The sequence below is a fragment of the Erpetoichthys calabaricus genome, chromosome 6 (genome assembly GCF_900747795.2).
Source record: "Erpetoichthys calabaricus chromosome 6, fErpCal1.3, whole genome shotgun sequence".
NCBI classification, from domain to species: domain Eukaryota; kingdom Metazoa; phylum Chordata; class Cladistia; order Polypteriformes; family Polypteridae; genus Erpetoichthys; species Erpetoichthys calabaricus.
In genome coordinates this window covers 17,274,629-17,299,396 of record NC_041399.2, presented here as the reverse complement: position 1 = coordinate 17,299,396, position 24,768 = coordinate 17,274,629, and the positions used below count along the sequence as shown (strand labels likewise).

Below are 24,768 nucleotides of genomic sequence, written 5' to 3'. Positions count from 1 at the left end.
AGGTTACCTACAAAAAAGTGACTATTAGCCACAGTCACAGTGCTTTCTAGGAGTATTAATCTAAACCTCTGTAAACTATAGGAAGTCACAGCCTAGTTGCTCTTCTCTGGACCTTTTGTAGTGCTGCTATGTCTTTTTGTACCCTGGAGACCAAAACTGCACATAGGACTCCAGATGAGGCCTCACCAGTGTGTTATAAAGCTTCACCATAACCTTCTTGGACTTGTACTCTACACAACAGAGCGCTATATAACCTAACATTTTGTTAGTTTTTTTCATGGCTTCTGGGAGTGCACATCCAAATCCCTAAGATTACTTTACTGAAGGCTACAACTGAAAAACGTTGGAAAAGTCACCTTTGTGGATTTCATTGAAAAGTTATGCAGGGTTAGGGATGTTAAATACAGGACTTTTTGGGATTAATAAAGTATCTATCTATCTATCTAAAGTCCTGTTAAAGTCTCCGTGCCAGGTGGTAGGACCAGAGATCTGGAATTGCAGGGTGAACCTTAAGAGCCCTAAGGTCACTGTTGCTTTCATGTGTCTTACCCCTAAGCTTGGGTATCCCTCCAGGCCCAGCTCTTGCTATAAAAACCTGCAACCCAGATTACCTGTACCTACAATTCTTGTATACTTTATTTATGGATATCTGATATTTAATTTTCTGAACTGTCTTCATTTGTTACTAGGTTCTTTCATGAGAAAACAGAAAAAAAAATCTATAAATTGCCCAAAGGCACCAAGAGTTGTGGTCCATTTTTCCTTCTCTGAACTTAATTTGATCCTATTGTTTTTCATCATTGAAATGTCAGTTCATCCTTTCTTGAAGATCGATATTGTGATGATCCTTATCTGTAGGGGTGCCAATTTCTCAATTGATGTTGCTGCCTTCATTAAGTTTTTGTTGTTATTTTAAAAGTGCAGTCTTCTTACCTCTGGAGATTCTTTGTTTGTTGAAATCCAAAACTGTGGTGTTTTGCTATAAGCTATACGAGGTACAGCATTAGGAAAATAAATAAATACTAAGGAATTTACCTAAACACTGAACTGTCTGTAGAATTACTTTGGTCTGGATCTTAATGAGTTTTTGATCATTTTGGGAATAGATATTACTTTGTATATGAAAGTGAAAATGTAATAAAGAAATAAACACAAGTAAAATTGCTAATCAAAAACAAAGCATTCTGAAGTAAGAGAAAGCACGGCCTTTAGTTTTATTACACTCAGTGACTTAATCTTGAGGTAAGCACAGTAGCTTTTTCAAGTAAATTGAAATTTACTTTGCCAAGCAGTGTGAGAGACAAGCTGTGTGTGGAAGGTTTAACCAAGCGCATTCAGGAAGTGTTTAGACCTTTCATTTTTTCACATTTTATTATATTCCAACCTTGCGCTAAAATCATTTAAATTAATTTTTAGTGCAATCCTCAATACCCCAAATGACAAGTGAGAAAAGGCTTTTTTTGCATAAAAAAACATGAAGAACCACAATGACTTACTGTAATTACTTGGCCCTTTTGTGGTGATTCCAGCCTGGATTCTTGTTAGGTATGACACGGCAAGCTTTGTGAACTTGGATTGGGGGATTGTTTTGACATTACTCCCTGCAGATTCACTCGAGCTGGTCATAAAGACAAAAAAAACAAGTGGATTTCTGTTTATAAAGGTTATGTGTTGGCTCCATGAAAAATTAGGCTTTCCAAGATAAACCATTTCTTTCAGAAGGCACACAGGATGCTACAGAGGTGATTGATGAGAGTGCTAATGAATCCAACAGTGAGTAGAATTGCCTTGGAATGTCAAGATGATTACTTGTATTTCAGTGAATGAATTCTTTTCAGTTTTTTTGTGATAAACTTGTGTCCTATTTACCGGATAAGAAAAAATGAAATGAAACGTATGCTACTTCACAGTTTGTGTTAATCTAATGAATTAACTTTTAACAAAAATACTGAGAACAGGCAATTCATGGTGACAAAGGGGTGCAGAAGGTATTGCCAACTCATAGATCTCCAACCCTGGGAAAAGCTTTTCTCAGTTGTTCATTCCAGGGTGAGCCCCCTCCTGCAAATGACAGGACCCAAGTATCCTTCAATGGAAAAAGAAGCCCTGAATTTAACTCTTTTAGGGCTAATTTTTTTTGTTTCTTTTCTCCCCGTGCTGAATATTTTTCCAAAAACCTTTTTTAAAAAAAGAACACAAAACAACTGTTTAACATATCAAATCAACAAAAAATACTTATTTTTGACTAATATAACTGTTTTGCATTTTGTATGAGCCTGCATACTATATAATTCCACATATTATGAATTCACATACTGTACAAGTTACAAAGCAAAGTCCTGCAAAGTATGATAACACTCAAAGCAGCCAATTACATGTATTGCCACGTTGCACTGCTTACAATACGTGTTGCACTGGTGCCTCTTTTTCAGTTGTCTGTTGCTGCACACAACACAGTCAGGCTTGTACTTTTTGTCCTCATATGTGGCAGGAAAGTGGCGCTCAGTCAGCCTGTCTGGCACTGCTCTTTGTGCTGGCCTTCTTCGCTTTGCCAAAGGCACTCCAACATATTCTGCCAGCAAGGTGTCAACCACCTTCTTGCGGAAATCTGCCGCAGTCATAGTGCTGTCACTGTTTGCCTGCTTGAATAGTAGATATCCATTTGTGAGTGCAATCTCACGCATGCGATGGTACACAGTGTGGTACCACTTGGTGGACTTATGGCCGTAAGCATATGACCCCAGCATCTGATCCAGTTGATCAACTCCAGCCATCTTACAATTGTGTTCCTCAAGTGCAACGGGCTTGTCCAGCTTCCTACCTTCTGGGTTTCCCTTTGAACAAATTATTTTCTCACATAAATTGTTGGTGTGAACTGTAGTAAGACAAGTCACCCGTTTGACATCATGCCATGCCAATGCCACCAAGTTATCCGCCCGCATGAAAACAGGATTGTCACCTCTTTTCATCTTCAGCCTGTCTGGCTTCAACTGTAAAGGCCTGTGTCTCCTGTTCACCCTCACTGTGCCACAAGCTCCAATTCCCCTGCTCTGTAGCTCCATGAACAATTCTGGTGATGTATAAAAATTGTCCATGTACACAACATGACCCAAATGTTCATAGCCCTGAAGCAGCTCCAGCACAACCTGACTTGTCGAGGGACAGTTCTCTCTTTGAAAAGAATGCTTTCCAGTATAAGTAATTACTTTCAGGCAGAAACCAGTGTTTGCTTCTGCCAGTATAAAATCCTTTATGCCATACTTTGTGGGCTTGTCTGGCATATATTGTCGGAAAAAAAGCCATCCCTTATATTTTATCATTGATTCATCCACAGACAAATCACGGCCAGGCTGATAAAATTGTTTATATGTTGGCTCCACAATGTCAAGCAGGAGCTGCACTTTACACATGGGGTTATAGCCTGACTCACCCCTTGGGATTTGCTTCTGGTTATCACAAAAGTGAATGAAGCTTTGCAGCAGCACGTACCTATCACGCGGCATAACCTGTCCAAAGCCACCAGGTGACAAAGTACGTTTGGACCAATGCTCCCTGAAATTATATCGCCAGTCCAGTCCCATCTCTGTCTGCAATGCCACAAAGCCCTTCATCTCGTCTTTTGATGTGGGTTTCCACTTCAAAAAACGAGCATGCGGAGCAAGCGCATCCCACGATTCAAAAAATTGCTCTGCATACTTGTTTGTCTCGTCAGATATCAGCTGAAAAACTGCCTCAGGAAAAAACAGATTGAAATAGTCCAGCGGCTTGTAATCCGTTGTGTCCAGCAGCAGGCCGTGCCTTCTTGTGAAGCTCGGTAGCCAGTTCGGCTCCCGCGGATCAATTTCTGGGTATTCCTCCCATGCTAACCTTGCTGTAGGTGCACCAGCAGCGCGAATGCGCTCAGCTGCCAGCCGAGCAGCTGGGGCGGCATTGGCTGGCTCCTCAATCTCTTCCTCGATCTTCTGATTACTGTTAATGAAATCTGACTCTGAAAAATCAGAGTCCGACTCCGCGATAATGCACAAAATGTCATCTGCTGAGTATTTTCTTTTCTGCACTCGCTTCGCTCCCTCGTGAGATGTTGATGCCATCTTGCCTTTGTTTATATTTGTTTACATATCGCAACTCACGCACATTTAAGGATCAGTTGCTGAGTCAATGAGTCTAACATTCCTCCAAGCAGAGAGGGAATGGCTGTGACGTGACAGTGAGTTTTGTCGCCATTAACAGCTGATTGTCGCCCTCTATCCCTGGATGTCGACTTTTGTCGACATTCTCCCTCGAACCCCTCCTGTCGACAAAAGTCGACATCTGCCCTAAAAGAGTTAAAAAAAAGCAAATAAGCCAAAGCATTTCTGACCTGAGATACTTGAGTGACTTAGCTGTTCTAGCTCATGTGGTGCATGTGTTTAGTTTATTTTGGGAAGAGATGGCAGCAAGATGTACTATGAGAAGAAGTGTGACACACTGGGCAATGTTCTGCTGGGAAAACTTCAGGGTTCTGGCATTCATGTGGATGTTACTTTGACACATACCACCTACCTGATTGTTGCAGACCACGTACACCCCTTCATGGCAACAGTTTTCCCTAATGGAAGTAGCCTCTTTCAGCAGGGTAATGTACCCTGACACACTACAAAAGTTATTCATGAATGGTTTGAGAAACATGACAAACTGTTCAAGGTATTGACTTGGCCTTCAAACCCCGTATATTTCAATCCAATTGAAAATCTGTGGGAGATGCTGGAAAAAGAAGTCCAATCCATGTAGGCCCCAGTTCGCAAGTTATAGAACTTAAAGGATCTGCTGCTAAGGTCTTGGTGCCAGGTACGACAGGAGACCTTCAGAGGTCTTGTGGAGTCCATGCACCAATTAGTCAGTCCTGTTTAGGCAGCACAAGGGGGTCCTATTAAATTTTAGGCAGGTGGTCTTAATATTGTGGCTGTCGGTCAGCCACAATATATGTGGGCAGCACGGTGCAGTAGCAGTGCAGCTGCTTGACAGTAAAGAGACCAGAGTTTGCATTGCCGATCCTCCCTGCGTGTTCACACTCATGCCCCCCTTCTGTGTGTATATGCATATATATGTATATATATCTCTCTATATACAGTATAAAAGAAAATCCTGGAGTGGAAAGCAAATGCAAGGCTACGATATGTGATAATCTCGAAAGACATTTTAAAGACCCACGAGACCAAGGAGACTTGCCACGGTGCATCTCGCGGGGACCGTAAACATGAGACTTGGAGCCAAGAGATTGTCCCAGGGCCGTAGCAAAAAGGACAGCGGCTGTACAGGCTTTAAAAATATCGAAGGGCAGCGTGACAGCAGCTACCCCAACCGAATGCGAGCAGCGTTATACATCCTGCAAGAAAGAATTCAACCACACCTGGGGCCAGAAATAAAAGACAGGTATTGCTTTTACAATGTTATGCGAGACCAGGCAGTGAGCCATCATTTAAAACAAGTCAACAGACCTCTAAGCTAGCAGTTGTTGGATTGCTTTTGGCAGGCAAGCATCATGTGCTCCCAGCTCTTAAAACAACGACATGTAACAGGCAGAAGAGGCAGCTAGCAAGCAGCAAAAAGACAGCAAATGATCCAAAGGCATATCCTTAGCGTACGTTCAGCCGCAACACCCTTCACAACACGAGCAGTATTATACGTCGGGGAAGAAAGAAATGTACCCACGCACTGGGCAGGAAATAAAGAAACAAGTATTGTTTTTACAAAAGTTTTTAAAGTAAAAGTGAAAATAATGCCTATGTAACAATTCACAAGAAAATAACAATCTCTTTAAATTGTAGATTGCCCGTCTATGGTAAAGTCATCCCTGATGAATGGGGACATGGGAATGACGGGTCCTTTCATCGGATTAGCGCTATTTCAGATGTGGAATGGCAAAATGGGGGAGGCAGCTTGATGAATGAGATCTCCAGGACTTAAAACAAATCCAAATCATATTGTGTGATATCATCTAATGTGAAATTGTACTCTACTTCTAGAATTTTTATTTTTATACTGTATTGAGGTTTTATTCTGTTCTGTGTATTGTACTGTATTGTATTGACCCCCTTCTTTTTGACACCCACTGCATGCCCAACCTACCTGGAAAGGGGTCTCTCTTTAAACTGCCTTTTCCTAGGTTTCTTCCATTTTTTTCCCTACAAGGGTTTTTTTTGGGAGTTTTTTCTGGTCTTCATTAGAGGGTCAAGGCTGGTGGGCCGTCAAGAGGCAGGGCCTGTTAAAGCCCATTGCGGCACTTCTTGTTGTGATTTTGGGCTATACAAAAAATAAATTGTATTGTATATCCTGTAAACCAAACACAGGGGTTGATGAGCGAAGCGAGCAGGGGGCGGATATATATATATATGTATATGTATAGTCCCAAAACTCATTCCCAATAATATCCAACACAGTCACAGGTTCAGATAATGGATTTTTAATCTTCCAAGCATCCTGTCCAACGAAGCACAGCCAATTACAACACAAAAATCAATGAAACTCTTCTTTCTTCTCCTTCCTCCTGCAGTTGAGTGTTGCCTGCTGCCTCCCTACTCTGACTAGGCAAGGTAAGGCAGTGGTCTCCTTTTATACTGGACTCAGAACAGATCCCAGTGACCTTTCATGACTTATGGGGAGCACTTTCGGATTGTTTGTGAACTAGGGTAGTCCTCCACCAACAGCACCCGTTTGCAGTATGCAGGGACTCTGACAGGGTTTCACTTCTAGACACTAGTTCCCTGGGATGCTTCCAGTGGACCACTGCCTTTTAATGTATAAGGTATGGTACTGCTCCTGGCCTTTAGCTTCTGCTCATCCATTTCCTTTCACCTTCTAACCTTCCAACTAGGCAGGTGGTCATGTCGTCTTTCATTCAAGGTGCATATCTGTCCTTCGTGGCATTCACAAGACATACATATATGTATGTATGTGCATGCTGTGTATGTATATGTGCGCATGTATACGTTGTGACATATGTGCGCATGGGAGGCAGCTAAAGAGCTTGAATGAGAGTAATTCCGAGCCAGACTGATAGGTGGTGGAGTGTACTGACTCTTTTTCTCAGTTCTCTACAGATCAGTTACGGGAAATCCTGCCTGACCCTGATGACGTAACTTCCATTTCGGACCCTGATGACATCATTTCTAGTTCCGGCCACTTTGATGAGGTTTCTTCTGGTCCCACCTATACTGACATCACTTCCGGTTCTGGTCCCTTTGATGAAGTCACTTCCTGTACCTGTCTTTAAAACTGCCATTTTGTTCATATCAAGTCAGTTCTGTTCTGGACTCAAACATATACACAACTGATTGCTATTTTGCAGCCAGAAAAATAATATACGGGTGGCTGCCCCAAACCTTTTTTGTGGCTTATTTTGTCGAGTTTATGACAATATAAATATACATACATATATATATATATGTGTGTTTATATATATATACATACATATATGAGGTGAGACACAACAATAACTGGATTGGTAAAAAAAATATATTTATTGATGAATTAGAGCATTCTAAACATTGTCACCTTGTCTATACTCCCCCTCCCAATCTCTACACCGCTCCATACGTATCTTCCATTGATTGAAACAGTGCTGGAAGTCTTCTTGCTTGAGGCTCTTCAACAGGCTTGCCATTTCCGTCTTCATCCACTGAAGACAAAAGTGTTCCCTTCAGGTCAGTTTTGATTTTCAGGGACATGTAAAAATCACAGGGAGCTAAATCAGGCAAATAGGGAGGATGATCGAGGACAGGAATGTTTTTGTCAGTCAAAAACTACTTTATGGAAAAAGAGAAAATTCGAGAGAAATTTGTTGTTGATTTGCTGTTCGATTTTTTTCACCCAACATTCTCATGTAGTGATTGTTGTGCAAATACTGACTGGGCTATTTACAAGATATACCTAGCCAATCGGCGGTTTGAGAGGGCATGTAGGAAGGGATATAGTTCTATGATTCACGTCCGGCCGACCTCCAGACGGTTTTCCAGGAAAGCCCCAAGCCCAGTCCAGTTATTTTTGTGTCTCACCTCGTGTATATATATGTAAATATGTTGTATTTATATATGTGTGTGTGTGTGTGTTTATGTGTGTTCATTCCACTGTCTAGTTAGCTAATAGCTAAGTTGTTCCAACATCTCAGATCAATTTAATTCAGTTTACTCGAACATAGTGCTCTGCATTAGTTTATTTCACAAATGTACTGCTATAATACGACAAGAGTTAAGCAGTTAACATTTGCATATGTAAACACACTGTTACAGTCTTCCATGGTGTAATGGGAAACTGAAAGAACATAATGAGTACAATATATTCAGAAAAAAATCGGACCCCTTCACTTGTTAAAATTTTTAGATGCTGCAGCCTTGTAGTAAAATCATTTAAATTCATTCAAATTCCCTCATCAAGCAACACTGCATACCACTGACTGACATAGTGGAAACAGGATTTTAGACATTTTTGAAAATCTTTTGAGATAAAAAAACTAAAATATCCCTTTGACACAAGTGTTGAGACCCTTTATTCAGTATTTTGTTGAATCTCCTTTGGTGATGACTACAGCTTGGAGTCTTCTTGGGTCTGATGTAACAATCTTAACATGTAGGATTTAGGGATATTCTGCCATTCTTCTCTGCAGATCCTCTCTATCTCTGCCAGATTAGTTTGACACTGTTGGTGGACCTGTATCTTCAGGTCTCTCCAGTGATGTTTGATTTGGTTTAAGTCCAGGCTCTGACTGGACCAGTCAAGGGCATTTGGGGGTGTATTTTTGAAAATACACCTTACCATTACAGAGAACAGCATGCACAGCCAGAACGTCCTGATGGAAGATCTGTCCCTGACCTCATCACAAAGTGTATTTCTCACATACAGTATACCTGCATATTATAAGTGTACATATCTATTAGTTTTATGAAGTGCTAGCTTTGCAGTTTAATTACAGCTTAGAGTAATGCTATTTAATTCATCAAAAAGATTTCAAATTAAAATTACTGAAGCAAACAATGAGTAAAAATTAAAATCTTTTGTCCAGCAGGAACCTATAATAATCTGTAAAATTCTCCATTAATCCAACTTACACACAAAATTAGGAAAACACACCAAACATTTATAATTCGAGGTCAGAATTATCTTATTTTTTATTTTAACTTTCAAGAATCTGTCCCCTACTTGCTGATGAATCTTGTTTGTATTTGACGATGTCCATTCTGTTGGAAGATATTAAAAATGGCCAACATTTTTAAACAGGGTAACGGTATAGCACTTCTGAATACAATAATCAGCAATACACTCCTGTTTTTGAAAAGGTCAAATCACAGATGGTGATTCAGGAGTTGGAAGGCAAAAGGGAGTTCATTAGTGAGCCGTGGGGGACACTCGTGAGCCAGCACACCTGAGGGACGGGAGCAAACTGGAAATAGAAGGCCTAGTGAGGTAGTAGGCTTTGTGTACTTCTTTGTATTTTGTGCTTTTCATTATTTCTGCATATTTATTTTAGTGCAAATAATTGAGTATGACTTTGGACTAATTAGCCTTTATGATAATTTTAGTTTAAAACAGTATTTATTGAATCCAAAAATGAAAATAATGAAGTAAACCTCACATTCCAACATTCACAATGAGCACATTGTAAAAAAATGCTTTGTGAAACAACATTTACAAATGTATATAATGGCATCAGCTATATGAAGCAAAAAACAAATTGACACAAGAACTTGTTTCAATTCAACATTCATAAAATATTTTCAATGATATTTTAAATTTTTTTTAGCATACATCAAGTTTAATCCCCAGATCAAAAGACATTAAAGAGATGGGGGAGGAAAAAACATTTCAGGCCTGTATAAGGCCTTCCACTACTCCCTTAAGTTCAAGGCTCTGACCAGTGAATCACAAATTAATTTTTAGCTGCCTTTCATCATTTACATTTACTTATTTGGCTGATGTCTTTATCCAAGCTGACTTACAATATTTATGATACAAATTGGTTGCATTTATTTTGGTTTTCCAATTGGAGCACAGGCCGATCATGTGACTTACTCAGGGTCACACGTGGTGTCAGTAGTGGGATTTGAACACACAACTGCAAGGTTTGAAGGCCAAAGCCTTAACTACTACACCACACTGCCTGCCTTTGTTAACAGAGCACAGCATCCCTTTAAAAACACACGTTTTGGAACACCTCCATCGTATTCATCGTATAAAATTCAAACTCCATTCTTACTCTTGAATAAATGTTCAACATAAAAATCAAAAGAAAACATCAGTTGGTTCTGATCCACATTTCTTATTATTTCAGCTTTTCAAAATCACCAGCTTTGCTTCACCCAATGGAAAGTTTAACAGTTTTATCCTATGTCTTGTTTTCTTGCTTTATTTTTTACTAAAAATGAACATTACTTCATTAAAATTTCCAATCGATTTTATACAGAAATCTCCAAAGAAGCTGAAAAATATTCCCAGTCTAGTTCAATACAAAAACAAATGAAAAATTGCTTCTTTTTTCCAAAACAATACAATGTCACACACGTGTGCATGGGAGGCAGCTAAAGGACTTAAAGGAAGGTAATTCCACACCAGACCAGGGGGTGGCGAGGTGCACTGCTACCTTTTCTTTTTACACTACAGACCCATTATGGGAAATTCTGCCTGGCCTACATGACGTCACTTGCAGTCGGGAGCCCCATGACATGACTCCCAGTCCAGAAGACGTCCCTTCCGGTCATGAGCCTGATGATGTCACTTCTGGTTCTTGTCATAATGACCTCACTTCCTCTGACGCACTTTAAAAAACCCATGATCTCAACCTCACCAGTTTGTTCTGTTTTGGACTTGAACCTGTACACATATGTACTAAAAATTTGCAGCCAGGAAAACATTATACGGGTGGCTGCCCCAAATCTTTTTTGTGGCTCTTGTCTCATCTTTGACAACAGTTATCATCTTCTGTCTCTTTAATTATTTTTACATGATGAGCGTGAAGTATAAACGAGCCACTGAACCAAGAGGTGGCGCCATGTTCTAATGCCTTCTCTCTTTCTCCCTCTCCAGAAGGGAAAGTTGATGACCGTTGCACCGCTGACAGCACTTCTGTTGTCTGTCCTGCTAAACCCATCCCTTCCTGCCTGGACCATATGACCGGACGTTCAGCCAGTTTAAATCAGTTCTATCTTGGACTTCTGTATGAAAAGATATCATTTTCACCTTTGTAAAAAGGATCGTTTAGCTTTCATTTATTTCCATTTTTAGATCATTATGGCACTGACTGGAAATGATGAACCTTAAATGATGTTTCATTTTTCCCCAAAAATGTTCAGCTGTTCTTCTTCCCATATTCACGTATCGCACAAGAAATATACGTTTGCTTCTTTATGGAGATGGATTTTTTTCCCCCAAAAAGATGTCTTATTTGATAAATCGGTGCAATACAGATTGATTTAATAGGAAGTTTTGACAATCGGATCAATCATTAGAATGGCACCATCTTGTAAATAAACTGCTTTACTAGCACTTAGCTTGGGAAGCTTTCTCTGTGGACTAAAAGGAATACTCTCAGCAGGCAGCTTTAAATCTTTAGAAACTTAACAAAGCCTCAGGGAAAATTCATAAACCGGCCATACCGGAGGCCGCATACAAAAACATTCAGCACAGTCAGGCCGGGCAGGAAAAAAAACTAACAGAAAAAGAAATGATGAGAGTAGGCACTATGGCTGCTTAGCAGCTGAAAAACACGTAATTACTCTGGTCTCACTTGGGTCTTTCAGCACATTTAATATTCACTTCAATTTATTCTTATTAAGTGCTCTCTTCTACTTATGACCCAAGAGTGCTATCAAAAAAATTACAAATATGGTATGAAAAAAAAGAAGTACATGAAAGATAATGTTGAAACATGAACAGAGGAACATCCTACAATATATACAACAATACAAAAAATACCAAGGACGTTATTGTCTCAGTACACAGTCATCCTTCATGATGATAGTCTCATCTCCCTCAGACAGGCATTCAACATATCCGTTCCCATGAACACCATCATCAGACTGGCAGAGCTTGTTCTTACCCTTAATGCCTTCTCTCTTTTTTTTTCACCAGGTCAGTGGCATTGCAAAGGGCACTAGAATGGGACCCAGCTATGCCAACATCTCCGTCGGCAGTGTAGAAGAGTGTTGATTTTCTTCATATTGTAATGCCCCCGACCCACAGCCATAGCATCCCCTTATTCTGCACTGCAAAAAAGTGAAATCTAAGCAAGTGAAAAAGTTTTTATATTGTGACTTTAAATCTTGTTTTCCTTATTGTAAGAATTATTGACTTAACAAAAAAATTGTATTTATGATGCAATCTGCTTACCCCATTGGCAGACACTTTTGCTAAATAAAAGCAAAATATTTTTTTTTTGTCTAAGTTTTGTATATGCATTTTTTGCATTGTGGGACATCAAACTGAGGAAAAAACTCACAACACTGGAAGTTTCTTTTTTTTTTTTTTGTAAAACAGCGTATTCAAATAAATAGTTCAATGCAGTAATCCCTCCTCGATCGCGGGGGTTGCGTTCCAGACCCCCCCGCAAAAGGTGAAAATCTGCGAAGTAGAAACCATATGTTTATATGGTTATTTTTATATTGTCATGCTTGGGTCACAGATTTGCGCAGAAACACAGGAGGTTGTAGAGAGACAGGAACATTATTCAAACACTGCAAACAAACATTTGTCTCTTTTTCAAAAGTTTAAACTGTGCTCCATGACAAGACAGAGATGACAGTTCCGTCTCACAATTAAAAGAATGCAAACATATCTTCCTCTTCAAAGGAGTGCGCGTCAGGAGCAGAGAATGTCAGAAAGACAGAGAGAGACAGATAAAAACAAACAATCAAAAATCAATATGTGCCCTTCGAGCTTTTAAGTATGCGAAGCACAGTGCAGCATGTCGCTTCATGAAGCAGCTGCACAGAAGGGAGCAACGTGAAGATAATCTTTCAGCATTTTTAGACGAGCGTCCATATCGTCTAGGTGTGCGGACAGCCCCCCTGCTCACACCCCCTCCGTCAGGAGCAGAGAATGTCAGAGCGAGAGAGAGAGAGAGAAAAGTAAGTTGGGTAGCTTCTCAGCCATCTGCCAATAGCGTCCCTTGTATGAAATCAACTGGGCAAACCAACTGAGGAAGCATGTACCAGAAATTAAAAGACCCATTGTCCGCAGAAATCCGCGAACCAGCAAAAAATCTGCGATATATACTTAAATATGCTTACATATAAAATCTGCAATAGAGTGAAGCCGCGAAAGGCGAAGCGCGATATAGCGAGGGATTACTGTAAATACTATTGTGCCTTAAAACCATTAAAGTGTCTTTGGTGTGCAAATAATCAAAAAAAAAATCCAAATAAATTAAGTGAAAAATCACAGTGTAGAATTATAACCTAATCAGGACAACCGGAGATTTGACTGACAATCGACCACGCAGATTTTAAATATAACAATGTATCAGTGCTACATGACTAATGTCGTCAAAAATGTGTTTTGTGCGGAGTCCCGTTTTTCTTAGGGTTGTCCTGTTTACGTGTCTATGTACAGTCATATGAAAAAGTTTGGGAACCCCTCTCAGCCTGCATAATAATTGACTCTCCTTTCAACAAAAAAGATAACAGTGGTATGTCTTTCATTTCCTAGGAACATCTGAGTACTGAGGTGTTTTCCGAACTAAGATTTTTAGTGAAGCAGTATTTAGTTGTATGAAATTATTTCAAATGTGAAAACCTGGCTGTGCAAAAATGTGGGTCCCCTTGTAATTTTGCTGATTTGAATGCCTGTCACTGCTTAATGCTGATTACTTAAAACACCAAATTGGTTGGATTAGCTCGTTAAGCCTTGAACTTCATAGACTGGTGTGTCCAATCTTGAGATATAAAGGGATTTAAGGTGGTCAATTACAAGTTGTGTTTCCTTCCCTTTGACTCTCCTCTGAAGAGTGACAGCATGGGATCCTCAAAGCAACTCTCAAAAGATCTGAAAACAAAGATTGTTCAGTCTCCTGGTTTAGTAGAAAGGCTACAAAAAGCTATCTCAGTGGTTTAAACTGTCAGTTTCAACTGTAAGGGATGTAATCAGGAAATGGAAGGCCACAGGCACAGTTACTGTTAAACCCAGCAGGTCTGGCAGGCCAAGAAAAATACAGGAGCAGCATATGCGCAGGATTGTGAGAATGGTTACAGACAACCCACAGATCACCTCCAAAGACCTGCAAGAACATCTTGCTGCAGATGGTGTATCTGTACATCGTTCTACAATTCAGCACAATTTGCACAAAGAACATCTGTATGGGAGGGTGATGAGAAAGAAGCCCTTTCTGCACTCACGCCACAAACAGAGTCGCTTGTTGTATGCAAATGCTCATTTAGACAAGCCAGATTTATTTTGGAACAAAGTTCTTTGGACTGATGAGACACAAATTGAGTTATTTGGTCATAACAAAAAGTGCTTTGCTTGGTGGAAGAAGAACACCACATTCCAAGAAAAACACCCGCTACCTACTGTCAAATTTGGTGGAGGTTCCATCATGCTGTGGGGCTGTGTGGTTAGTTCAGGAACTGGGGCCCTTGTTATAGTCGAGGGTTGAATGAATTCAACCCAATATCAACAAATTCTTCTGGATAATTTTCAAGCATCAGCCACAAAGTTGAAGTTACGGAGGGGTTGGATATTCCAACAAGACAATGACCCAAAACACAGTTCGAAATCTACAAAGGCATTCATGCAGAGTGAGAAGTACAATGTTCTGGAATGGCTGTCACAGTCCCCTGATTTGAATATCATTGAAAATCTATGGGATGATTTGACGCAGGCTGTCCATACTCAGCAGCCATCAAATTGAAGTGGAGAGATTTTGTATGGAAGAATGGTAAACAATACCTCCATCCAGAATCAAGACACTCATCAAAGGCTATTGGAGGACAGCGTCTAGAGGCTGTTAGATTTGCAAAAGCAGGCTCAACTAAGTATTGATGTCATATCTCTGTTGGGGTGCCCACATTTATGCACCTGTCTAATTTTGTTATGATGCATATTGCATATTTTCTGTTAATCCAATAAACTTAATGTCACTGCTGAAATACTACTGTTTCCATAAGGCATGTCAAATATTAAAAGGAAGTTGCTACTCTGAAAGTTCAGCCAATGAGAAACAAAAATCCAAAGAATTAAGAGGGGTTCCCAAACTTTTTCATATGACTGTAAATATGCTCCCTTGGAAACAAAGGGGGAAGGATAACACTGTAGAACCGTGGTCCCTCATGATAATTTGTCCTGTCAATCCCATCTGCTGCATCCGGGACATTCACTATTTAAACAGGAGGTAAACAAGAAGAAAAAAAAAAAAGACAGAAAGAAATCCTGTTCTACTAGACCACCAATTCATCGCAGAGCCAGGAGAAAGCACTGATCCAAATCACTTACACCTTTTTCTACTTGCCACTTTCAACACCTGACAACTTCACCTTTGCACCGCAAAACTCCGGGATTCTGGACTACGCCAATGTGCCAAGGATAAGCATGGTGAGACTGTTTCTTGTTGTTTGAGGAGAGGAGCAAGCCACCATTTTCATCCGTATATAATTGCCGTAGGACACTTTTTCCAGCTGAACCAGGTTCACAAACATTATCCATTTTCCATTTAATCTTCTGGACTTTTATGTGCGTTTCGTGTTTTCTGTGTGTCTCATTGATTTCATGTTCAGTGTGGAGTCAACATCTGTCTATTACAAGCAAACTGATTCACATGGTTACCTTCTCCCCAGCTCCTTCCATCCCTGGCACAGTCCCTTACACTCTTCTGCCTATGCAGTGATGAGGATGACTTCTGTAAAGAAGCTCTCAGAATGAGGAATTTGAAAGAAATGACCCCTCTCATATTGTGGACAGGGTCCTTAATCAAGCCAGGGGTAGCCCTCATAACATTCACTCTAAGATGAACACCAATAATGGCACCTGAGTTCCATTGGTCCTCCCATCCCACCATAACACGCTATTGTACCTCACAGGTCATTAAACACGATGTTCCCATTTTGCAGACTGATCATTCAACAGGAGCCTTTTTTTTCTGAACCTTACCTTGATTTCCTTCCATTGACCACCTAATCTAAGCAAAGTTCTCACACATAGTCCACTTCACAGAGGAGAACCACTTTCCCCATCAGGCACTTAAAGCTGTAGCAGGAGACACTGTGTCACTTACAAATATGTCACCAACAATACCTTTGTATATCGTTCCCCATGGTAAATTCAAAATTAAACAATAGATGTCTTTTCATGCATTTCTTGGAGGAACTGTCCATCAATCTACATAGGTGAAACATAGAGAAGGTTAGCAGACTGTTTCATGAAGCACAGCCCAGTCAAATCAAAACCCCCACAAAGCTGATTATAGAACATTTTACATCCCTTGATCATAGCTACACTGATCTTTCTGTTTGTGTTCCTTCACAGGACTTCAAAGACACTTTTCAAGAAAAAATTGAAGACGCTCAGCTCATTCTCCAGGGGTCACATATTTCTCCAGGTCTTACAGTCTCCCTTCATATTTGCTAATGGCAGCTTTTTCACACCTACTCTCCATATCCCTTCATCTGCCCTGGCCTTGTTCCACTATATATGTTGCCTGCTTTGCTTTTTCATTGCACACCCAATACAATACAATACAATACAATGTATTTTTGTATATTCCAAAATCACACAAGGAGTGCCACAATGGGCTTCAACAGGTCCTGTCTTTTGACAGCCCGCAAGCCTTGACTCTCTAAGAAGACAAGAAAAAACTCCCAGAGAAAAAAAACACCCTTGAAGGAAAAAAAGATGAAAGAAACCTTGGGAAAGACAATTCGAAGAGAGACTCCTTTCCACAGGTAGGTTGGGCATGCAGCGGTTGTCAAAAAAAAGGGGGTAAATACAATACAATACACAGAACAGAACACAAGTGATCTTCAACACAGTATTATTACCTGATGAAGACTATGTGTCTTTTACTTTTTTTTTCAGCATGGTTAAACCTTTCACCATTGTTTTCCTTTGCTGATAAAGCCCTACACTATATACTATACAGTATACACTATCTATCTATCTATCTATCTATCTATCTATCTATCTATCTATCTATCTATCTATCTATCTATCTATAAGAAGAGAGGAGGGGGGCTGAGCATTTATGTGAACAATAGCTGGTGCACAAATTCCACCATAGTCACCAGACACTGCTCTCCAGACGTGGAGTTTATGACAATTAAATGCAGACCCATATACCTCCCCCGTGAATTCAATGCTATACTGCTAACTGCTGTGTACATATCACCAGATGCTAATGCTAACTCGGCTCTGGGGCTTTTGCATGACACCATCAGCAGTAAACAGAGCAAGTATCCTGAGGCTGTTCACATCATTTCTGGGGACTTTAATCATGCAGATCTGAAAGCAGTTCTCCCTCAATTCCATCAACACATAAAGTGTGCAACCAGGGGAGTAAAAACACTGGACAAGTTGTACACAAACATCAGACAGGCCTATAGGGCTAAACCCCTAGCACACCTTGGCCAGTCTGATCATACATCTCTGCTTCTAATCCCTGCATATACTCCCCTCAGGAAACAAGCTCCCATTATGACCAGGACTGTTACCATATGGCCCGAGGAGGCCTCCCAACAGTTGCAGGACTGCTTCCAGAGAACCGATTGGGAGGTTTTCTATCACCAAGACTTGGAGTACCACACTACGGCAGTCCTGGATTACATCAGGTTCTGCACGGACAACGTCACCAGGGACAGACGCATAAGGATTTATCCTAACAGGAAGCCCTGGATAACGAGGGATGTCCAGAGTCTGCTGAAAGCTAGGAATACTGCTTTCAGGTCTGGGGATGGGGCTCTTTACAGTGTAGCCAGAGCGAACCTGAAGAGAGGCATCCGAGAGGCCAAGGCAGCATACAGAAGGAGGATAGAAGATCATCTGAGGAGTAACAACACCAGGCAGGTGTGGCAGGGTGTCCAGCACATCACCAGCTACAAATCCAGCAACTCCTTGGCCGCTGAGGGAGACGCTTCTCTGGCAGAGGAGCTGAACATCTTCTTTGCCCGCTTTGAGGCGACACCAACAGCAGATCCATCACAACAGCCTGTTCACAACAGCAATATACTCACAGTGGAAGAGTGTGAGGTGAGGCGGGTGATGAGGAAGGTGAACCCGAGGAAGGCTGCAGGACCCGACGGTGTGGCTGGACGGGTGCTGAAAGACTGTGCAGATCAACTGGCCGGAATCTTCACCAGGATTTTCAACCAGTCCCTGTCCCAGGCCACTGTCCCATCCTGCCTCAAGTCCTCAATCATTGTTCCGCTGCCGAAAAAATCCAACACGAACAGTCTGAATGATTTCCGCCCAGTGGCACTCACATCTGTCATCATGAAGTGCTTTGAGAAACTGGTGCGGAGTCATATCATCGCCTGCCTGCCAGCAGACCTGGACCCATTTCAATTTGCTTACAAAGCAAAGAGATCCACGGATGATGCTGTGGCCACAGCCCTTCATGCTGCCCTGACCCACCTGGAGCAGCAGGGGAGTTACGCCAGACTGCTCTTTGTAGACTTCAGCTCAGCGTTTAACACCATCCTCCCACAACAACTGCTGTCCAAACTGGCAGATCTGGGACTTCCATCACTCACCTGCAGTTGGATACTGGACTTACTGTCTGGTTGCTCCGAGATGGTCAGGATGGGTCTCCACACATCTACTGCTCTCAGCCTCAACACTGGGACGCCGCAGGGTTGTGTGCTCAGCCCGCTCCTCTACACCCTCTACACATATGACTGTGTCCCCACTCACCATAGCAACAAGATTATAAAGTTTGCGGATGACACGACGGTGGTCGGACTCATATCGGGCAAGGAGGGTGAGCTAGCATACAGGGACGAGGTGGAGCGACTGTCAGACTGGTGACACGGTCATTGCCTCTTCCAACTTTTGCCATCGGGCAAGAGATACAGAGCTATGAAAACTAGGACAAACCGCCTTAAAAACAGCTTTTATCCGAAAGCAATCATGGCCCTGAACTCAGAATAAAACTGCTCCATATTATTCTACCAATGTGCAATATAGACCTTAAGTCAACAAGTGCAATTTGTATATTTATTACTATTCGGTTTGCTATTATTTTCTCTGTTCTTGTCTTTTTGTCTTTTTAACTCTTATTCCTCACACTGAGTCGATTGCACCTTCAATTTCGTTGTTCCTTTGTAAAAGTGACAATGACAATAAAGATCTATCTATCTATCTATCTATCTATCTATCTATCTATCTATCTATCTATCTATCTATCTATCTATCTATCTATCTATATTGTGCTGGATTGCCGGTTTTCCATTCTGGCCCTCACCCCCAGGCCGCCAGGAGGAGCCCTCCCAACAGCGTAGACGTGCCCCGAATTCCAGCAGGGCCTCATGGACTATGTAGTTCCTACACACAGCCCTGCTGGATACCTTGGGGGCCACCAGGCGTCGCTGTAGGGGGGTTTGTGGGCTCTTATGCGCCCTATAACCCGGGAGTACGTCATCATCACATGACAGGAAGAAACGACGTGCTCCCGGGTTGAGGAAAAGGACTGTTTACCCTGACTCGGAAGGAATAAGGAACTGTGGACTGTTGGACAGGTACACCTCCGGGTCAGGGTGTATAAAAGGACTCTGGGAAAGCCCAGACACTGAGCTGAGCTGGGAGGTAGGAGGGCTAAGTGTCTGGGCGAGGAGGAAGTGTATTGTATTGGTGATTTGTTGTGTTTATATGAGTGTGGAGTGGAGGGTGCTTTGTGCACTGTACTTAAAGAAAATAAAAGAGTCTTGTGCTTTTACAACGTGTCTGAAGTGGTACCTGAGGGTCCGAGAGGTGGACGAAGGGCTTATCTGCTACAATATATATATATATATATATATATATATATATATATATATATATATATATATATATATATATATATACATATATACCTGTATATATAAAATCCATTGTCTGTCTGTCTGTCCGCTTTTCACAAGAGAACTACTTAACAGATTTAGATTCTATAATTTGCTTGAACATTCCAGGTGATTTTGTGACTTCTCTCATCACGCTAAGTATCATAGTTCACTTGCAGTAGTGATTTATTTCCGCAAATACAAGAGAGAGGATGTGGGCCGAGGGGTGGGGTCCTCTTCACTCACGTGCCAGCCTCCGTTCAAGTTGGTCTACCTCTTACCACGTGTTGGAGTGCACCTTGCCTCTGCTTAACTAGCGATACCTGTTTGTTCAGCAGACATTATCATCTAGAGATTGTTAAGGAGTAACGTTTGACATTTTTGAGAGAGAGATCAGAGCTACGTCTGTTTTAGAGGGTATCTACTGATTGCCAGAGATATCACAGCCATGTGCTTTTCTCCCCACACGAGGGACACTCTCTCGTCAGATATGAACATGATGAGATACAGTGCCAGTGTTTGACGTTGGAGTGTACCTACCTTCCACTTGAGCAGAAATCCCATCCTGGCCAGAGGTCCCTTGTGAGTGATGCACAGGGAAAGGATTTGAGAGCTACAGCAAAGTCTAAACTGTTCTCTTTGTCTGTCCCCACCCATAAAAACTTTCACCAATCAGAAGACTCCTAATGACACCAAGCCCCACGTCTGAACTTGCCTCTTCCACTCTTGCTGCTACATAAAATAACACATACCAGCACACGAGTCAAACACCACAGAGTAAACTCAGTCTGCACTATTTTAACAAAATATTTAATCAGAAATATTTCAATATTAAACTGGGCGGGCCAATGTCTTTTACTCTAACAAATTGGCAAAATCAAGTCAAATCTTAAATGTATATACAATGCCTATAATGTTTTTTTTTAATGTTATACAACATTGAGTCACAGTAGACTTAATCTGGATTTTTTGACTTTGTAATAAGAAAGAATTGACTCAAACAAAATAAAAAAGAGTTGGGAAATTGCACTGCATAATGTCCAGTGGACTTGATGAAAAGTAATTGAGAATTGGATCAAAAAGCCAAAGCATTTGACAAAATATAGCACTGAAATAGAGATATTTATACAAAATGGCGACAGGAAGCAGGACATATGGCAGAAAATGACGTCAAAACTGTAGGACGGAAGTGACATCAAAATGGCGGAACCGGAAGTGGTGTCATCATGAAGGAGCCGGAAGTGATGTCATCAGTGTGGGGACCAGAAGTGACGTTATCTTCTGGAGTAAGAAGCAGAAATTAGATTGAATGGCCATTTTGAGAACCCAAAAATGGTGGAGGTAAGTGAATGAGATCGTTATTTTTCTTCTTTTGGTCTGGTGAAAGAGAGAGAGAGGTGTTAGTACCCGAAATCAACCCTTCATCTCACAATAGATCACTCACCTTTTGGCTTGTTGACTGCCTCTGAAGCGCATGTGTGTGACAACACCAATCAACATAAAAAGTCTCTTTGATGTGAAGTGAAAACAGATCTCTGAAAAGTGGTCTAAATTAATTACAAGTACAAAACACAAAATAATGGATCTCATGAGTATTCACCCCCTCTAATATGACACCACCGATGCAGCCAATTGGTTTTAGAAGTCACATGATTAGTTCAATGGCTATCACCTGTCATGGGTTTCCATTGATTTTTAGTCTAAATACTGCTGTATCTCCCCATGTCTGCGTGGGTTTCTTCCGGGTGCTCCGGTTTCCTCCCACAGTCCAAAGACATGCAGGTTAGGTGGATTGGCGATTCTAAATTGTCCCTAATGTGTGCTCAGTGTGTGGGTGTGTTTGTGTATGTCCTGCAGTGGGTTGGCACCCTGCCCAGGATTAGTTCCTGCCTTGTGCCCTGTGTTGGCTGGGATGGTTCCAGCAGACCCCCGTGACCCTGTGTTCGGATTCAGCAGGTTGGAAAATGGATGGATACTGCTGTATCTGCAAGTTCCAGCTTTTGGTGACTCAGTATGGTGGCGTAACTGACTCATTAAAGATAAAGGAACACATCAAGAAATATCAGGAAAAGGTGATTGAAAAGCACAAGTCAGAGGATGAAGACAAAAAAATACCCAAGTCACTGAAAATCCAGTTAAATCAGTTATTAATAAATGAACAGAGCATGGCAGAGCTGTAAATGTGCCTAGAGCAGGCAATCCACAAAAAAAGACTGATTGTGGAAAAAGACTACTATTGGGAGAGGCCACCAAGAGAGATACGTAGGAGTTACAAGCTACAGTAGCTGAGACTGGAGAGACTGTGGAGACCACAACTGTGCCTGGGTGCATCACCAGATATAACTTTATATGAGAGTGGCAAAGAGAAAACCACTGATTAAAAAAATCACTGGACATCGCGTCTAAAGTTTGCCAGAAGACACATGGGAGCGTCTGATGGTTCTATGGTCAGAAGTGACCAAACTTCAGTTTTTTGACCATCATACCAGTATCAAGTGCCATGTTTGAACACCACGCATTATCAAAAACACACCATCCCCACCTGTGCAATATCTACAAGATCACACCTTATCTGACAGAGTATGCAGCACAACTTCTAGTCCAGGCTTTGGTCTTGTTGTGTCTGGACTACTCAAGCCCGCTTCTGGCTGGAGTAACCACATGTGCTATCAAACCAATTCAGATGGTCCAGAATGCAGTGGCCCATTTTGTATTTAACCAGTCTAGACGGGCACAAGTCACTCCTCTCTTCAGTTTGCTACTTTGGCTCCCTGTAGAAGCACACATTAAGTTTAAGTCTCTGATGCTTGCCTAGAGAGTAGTCAGTGGGTCAGTACCTGAGTATATAGAGACACTGGTGAGGCGCTTTGCTTTTTCTCACCCACTCAGGTCTGCCTGGGAACAGCTTCTTGTGATGCCACCTCTTCGTGGCATCAAGTCTCAATCCAGACTCTTTTCCTGTGTACTGCTGACTCAATCATTGTATTTAAGAAGCAATTGAACCCTCTGGACACTGTTCTGTGAATATCTGTCGAATTGATAAAGAAGAAGAAAAAAAATGCTCTATGATACTTTATATTCTTGGTTATTTACGTTTAATTGCTTTTTTGATTGTAATCCATGATTGTAAATTCTTAGTTATTACCTCTTTTTACTAGCAGCAATCAACTTTTGTTACCCGTCTTATTACACCATCTGAACAAACAGGTCTCAGCCTAATGTTGCTCGATTATGTTTACCTCTGTTGTAAAACGCTTGGATAAAAGTGTCTCCCAAGCAAAAAAATATACATGTAAATCATCATGCTGTGTGGATGTTTCTCTGCAGTAGGCCCTGGAAGGTTTGTGAGGATAAAATGAATGCAGCAAAATACAGGGAAATCCACAATCCCAGTTAGGCATTATACAAGCATATTACTGTGAGTATATTAGAGCCCCCCTTAGCATTTCTTAACACATTTCTGGTGAATAGTCCTCAGTGTCGGTGTGTCAGAGAGATGATGTGCAGCACTGGTCATGATGGCACTCAGTTTTGTCTTTATTCTGTCCTTTGCTACAACCTTCAGGGGGTCCAGAGTACATCCCATAACTGAGCCTGCACTTTTAATTAACTTGTTAATTTGGTGGGCTTCTCTTGAGGTGACATTGCCGGTGATGCTCCTTCTATTTTAAATGTAGACTGAAAAGTCACCTTTTTACTTTCTTGTATACGAAGTGTAGGGAAAGTGTTGTAATCGTTCTAAAATTCGACCTTGAGATTTTTATGAATCTCGAAGTTTTAGACCTCCCTGAGTCCGATTTACTTTCTCGTAGGGAAAATATTGTAATTGTCCAAAAATGTGATTATGAGATTTTGATGTATCTCAACATTTTAGACCTCCCTGAGTCTGATTTACTTTCTCATAGGGAAAATTTTGTAACCGTCCAAAAATTCGAGTACATGATTTTGATGAATCTCGACGTTTTAGACCTCCCTGAGTCCGAAAATACCATTTTTGGAATTATGTCTGCGTGTGTGTGAGTGTGTGTGTGTATACGTAAACACAATAATTTGAGTACGTTTTCGGTTAGGTCAACCAAATTTTGCATACAAGTATTAGGTACAAAACGTAGATTTCTATCAACTTTTGAGCTGTTTCCGCTAACCGGAAGTGCTACTTTTTTATTCTTGCTACTGCAGCGTCCGATTTATTCAACTTTACTTTTATAATAATTGTTCAGTATATTAATAATTGCATTTGATTTGTTGTTGATGGTTCTTTAATGTATATAATATAAAAATATAATCATTGTCTTGTGGTTTACTCCTCAAGTATCCATCCCCATATCTAAGTATATGAGAAAGTTTAGGGGAGACCACTCCCGATTTTAATTTAATTAACTTTCGACTCTATCTAGATGAATGTTTTTTTTTAAGTTTTGTATTTTTTTGCCTTAATGTGTGGTTTTAACTTTGTTGTCCTTTTCCTACTGTATATATATTTATGATATTGGCCAGATAAGCAGATATCTTTATGACAGCTAAAGGACTTGAACAGAACTATGAACTGCAAGCTTTTCACATCTGGACACTGCAGTTTTATATATGACTGTAGTTACATCCATCCATCCATTTTCCAACCTGCTGAATTTGAACACAGGGTCACGGGGGTCTGCTGGAGCCAATCCCAGCCAACATAGGGTGTAAGGCAGGAACCAATCCCGGGCAGAGCGCCAACTTAGTTACATCCTTAAACCCATATTATATTTCTTACTTTAATAAATCATAGTATGTCTTTATT

At 41.0% G+C, this 24,768-nt stretch overlaps 1 protein-coding gene across 1 annotated transcript in view; it reads left to right on the top strand.

Annotated features, from left to right (window-relative positions):
* LOC114653862 (protein disulfide-isomerase TMX3-like) overlaps positions 1-24,768 on the top strand; it is a 1,157,775-nt gene that overhangs the window by 899,372 nt on the left and 233,635 nt on the right. The window lies entirely within an intron of this gene.